This window comes from Musa acuminata, chromosome BXJ1-4 (genome assembly GCF_036884655.1).
Source record: "Musa acuminata AAA Group cultivar baxijiao chromosome BXJ1-4, Cavendish_Baxijiao_AAA, whole genome shotgun sequence".
Classification (NCBI taxonomy): domain Eukaryota; kingdom Viridiplantae; phylum Streptophyta; class Magnoliopsida; order Zingiberales; family Musaceae; genus Musa; species Musa acuminata.
The window spans coordinates 16,040,925-16,045,095 of record NC_088330.1 but is presented as its reverse complement, the minus strand read 5'-3'; the positions used below and the strand labels follow the sequence as shown (position 1 = coordinate 16,045,095).

Genomic DNA, 4,171 nt, shown 5'->3' with positions numbered 1-4,171 from the left:
AACACATCCAAGGCCCTTTCTTGAAGCATCAGTATAAACTACAAACTCATCACTACCACTTGGAATAGTGAGAATAGGAGCACTAGTCAATCTTCTTTTTAACTCTTGAAAACATTGCTCACAATCATCACCCCATACAAATTTCATATTCTTCTTAGTGAGTTTGGTGAGAGGTTGAGCAATTCGAGAAAATCCCTCCATGAATCTCCTGTAATAACCTGCCATGCCCAAGAAGCTTCTAACTTCCGTTACATTTGTTGGTACTTCCCATTCAACTACAGCTTTTATTTTTCTTGGATCAACAGATATACCCTTCCCTGAAATCACATGGCCTAAGAAAACAACTTCATTCAATCAAAATTCACATTTGCTGAACTTTGCATACAACTTCTTTTCTCTTAGTATGGACAATACATTTCTCAAGTGTTCCTCATGCTCTTGATTACTCCTTGAATACACCAATATGCCATCAATAAATATAATTACACAGATATCCAAGAGCGGTTGAAATATCCTATTCATTAGTTCCATAAAAGCTGTAGGGGCATTTGTCATGCCCCTCAAAATATCGATAATATTTAAAATTTTCATCACAACTAATCCAGGATCCAAACACACATTTGAGGTCACTAAGAAAACATTCAGATCAAAATTTCACCTCTGTAGTCTACAAATTTATAAACCCTGTGCAGTTCATAAACATACCACACAATCACTCGATAATTAATACAATCTGAACTCAACTCATCAAAATAATAACCACAACATAATTTCACAAGTCGGGAAGTCTATGCAGTCACCAACCAACGTTTACCATAAGTTCATATCATTACATGAATTTAACTTATCATTCCAAAATCCTAAACATTAAGGGTCCTTTAACTTACACAAAATCCATGGGTTTAGATTCATCGTCAACATTTCATTAGATACATAGTGGCTTATACAACAAATACATATATGCTAATAAAGATCTGCCCAAAATCTTCTAACTTTCCACTGCCTCAGCCCAATCTTAACATTTAAGCAAGCGGTACGCTATCCTGAAAAATTTATCAACAAACGGGGTGAGCATAAAGAGCTCTGCAAGTGACTAACATATCTATATCGAAATAGGACAATTTCCAAAGAGATAAAGTTTCACAATACAAGGCAGAATGTACGAATTCGTAGACATAATATCATTAGGTGCAGAATCGCAATTGTCCTTTCAATCATACATATTTGGTTTATAACAGATGGGGCATATTGTAATTGGAGCATATCAGTAACGAATGAAATATTTCGGAGTTTATCAATGGCGTATGAAATGTTCCAAAGCATATCAACGGCATATGGAACATTTCGAAGCATATCAACAGAGAATGAACCATTTCAGAGCATATCAAAAACAAATACCGTACAGAAGCTCAAACGTCGTCCTTGACGTTGCAATCATATCATTCTTATCCAAAGCATGTACAAAAACACATAACCAAAGCTCTGGATATCATATCAAACATATAGAAGGTGTAGTGGGATCTCAATCAGAATGTGATTCATCCATTTCTGAATGACCACCTGACAGAAGTCTCCCACGTCTGGGAGCTCCATCCACCCACGTCTAGGTGAAGCCAGAGGGGGCCGGCAGAGCATCGCAGGCTCTAAGCACATACCCTTTACCATTTCTGGCAAAGGTCCAGAATAACACCCTTTACCATTTCTGGCAAAGGTCCAGAATAACACCCTTTACCATTTCTGGCAAAGGTCCAGACAATCCCACAAATACCAGAGTACAAGAGGGCAGTTTTATCAATAAGTCGCATATATCAGAAGCACACGCGGAACAACAAAACGTACATGTGCCTTTTCGAGACAATACGATGCAAGGAACAAATCTCTCACAAATGTATTCAGATTTTGGAATGAAAGGAAAGTAAGAGTATACAGGGATTCCAAGCAATCATATTTAGCTCAATTCAAATAAGAGGTTGGATGAATTCCATATCCAAAGAAATGAAACAGAAAACGTAAAATCGACCAGAGCTCGATTTCTGATAGAATTCAAGTGGCACATCGAACAAATACTTTAGATTATAAATTATGCTCCAATACCCATAAGAAAACTACTGTCAAAAGATATATCAATCTGTTTTCTGTCAAACCAAGTTTCGTACGAATCATGGTTTCCAACAAGGAGTTACCTTTGATTTGGTAACCCAAGGTCAAGGACACAATCACTGTTTTGCAGAATACATAGGGTCGGATTTAACAGATAATAGGGTAGGCATTTGAATTCCAAAATTTTCAAGCTATATGTCAAAAGAAAGGTCTACAAGTCTAGTTTCGTACAAAGTCAGTTTGGTACAAATCAGAATTTTCAATAGAGAGTTATAGGCATTTTAGTATCGAAAGGTCAGAAATCTTGATCCCTATTTTGCAGCATCTATAGGCTCATTTGAAACAGATGATTGGGTAAGTATTCGGTATCCAAAATCTACAAAATCAGTGTCAAAAGAAAGTTATAAGAGTCTAATTTCAAAAAAAATAGTTCCTGCCTGAATTCACCTTTTGTACTAAAAATTATAGCTGAAACAGTGTATAGGGGTCAGTTTATCAAAAAATTTTCAGAATCCATGGTTCTATGTCCAAAGAGGGACATTTCAGGTTCAAAATGGAATTCTTTCAGATCTTTATGAATCAACATAAGAACAGAAGCTAATATTCTGTAGGATGGGGTTAGAATACTTGCCTTTGAGAATTTTGACCCTAAGTGAAAGGATTTGAGCAAGAAACCTTAAAGCCCCAATTTTTTTTTCTTCTTCTTTTCTTCTTCTTCTTCTTCTTCTTTTCTTTCTTTCTTTCTTTCTTTCCCTGATCATCCACGCAGCTGCCTTCTCTTCTTCCTTAAGAACGAAGGCAGAGAGGCTTAAACGGTGGGATTTGTCATTTTGTGCATTTTACAATTTAGTCCTTGTATTTATTATTTTTACGATTAGGTCCTCAGGGTTTACATATAGGTCATCAGACTTTTCTTTAACAAATCCTCCAACTCTTATGAATAAGTTCTCAGATTCATACTTTGAAATTTTATCAAATTTAAAATAGATATTTACATTTCAATTAGAAACTTATACGAAAATTCAGAAATGAGGGATGTTACACTCTCCCCCTCTTAAAAGAAAATTTTAGTCCTCTAAATTTTTTATACCTCTATCGATGGAGAGATGGGGATAAACCTTTTTCATTTCCTCCCCTAGCTCCCATGTTGTTTCCTCTCCAGAATGATGTCTCCAAATTACTTGAACCATAGGGATAACCCGATTCCTTAAGATCTTTTCCTTCTTATCAACAATTTGATTGGGCTCTTCCACATAAGATAAATCTTTATCCTATTCACATTTCTATTCCATAACATAGGCTCTAAGCAAATCCTCAAGTATTTGAATTGTTATTTCTGACTGACCATCAGTTTGAGGATGATATGCAGTACTAAACTTGACTTTAGTTCCCATAGATTCCTGTAATCTTCTCCAGAATCTAGAGAGAAATCTGGAGTCTCTATCAGAGATGATCTCCTTTGGAATGCCATGAAGTCTTACTATTTCATTGACATATAGATCTGCAAGTCCATCAAGCGAATAAGTCATATTAATCGGTAGGAAATGTGCAGATTTTGTTAACCTATCAATGATAACTCAAATAGCATCATGCTTTCTAGAGGTTATGGGAAGTCCTGAAACAAAATCCATGGTAGCCCATTCTTATTTCCATTCAGGAATATCTAAAGGTTGCAACAACCCTCCAGGTCTTTGGTGTTCTACTTTGATTTGCTGACAAGTCAAACATTTTGAAACATACATTGCAATTTCCTTCTTCATGCCTTCCCACCAATAGTGACTTTGGAGATCTCTATACATCTTAGTGCTCCCAGGATGCATGGTGTACTTCAAAGTATGACTTTCCTTTATGATTTGATTCTTGATATTTGGTTCATTTGGTACATATACTCTCTCCCCAAATCTCAATAGGCCATCCTTTGAAACTTGAAATTTTGGCTTCAATTCCTTTTCTACTTCATTCCTCAAGTAGATTAAACGTGGATCTCGTAATTGTCCTTCCTTAATTTGTTGAATAAGATCATTTTGCACTTGAATGGGGGCCATCAATATCATCGAGTCTTGCTCTTTCC

General features: G+C 36.0%; 1 long non-coding RNA gene across 1 annotated transcript; it reads right to left on the bottom strand.

Annotated features, from left to right (window-relative positions):
* Positions 1 to 791: 791 nt before the first annotated feature.
* Positions 792 to 2,870, bottom strand: LOC135672455 (uncharacterized). Its single transcript, XR_010512993.1, has 2 exons — positions 2,732 to 2,870; positions 792 to 1,043 (listed from the first exon to the last, which is right to left on the bottom strand). It is a non-coding gene; the product is annotated as an uncharacterized LOC135672455 (long non-coding RNA).
* Positions 2,871 to 4,171: the final 1,301 nt, after the last annotated feature.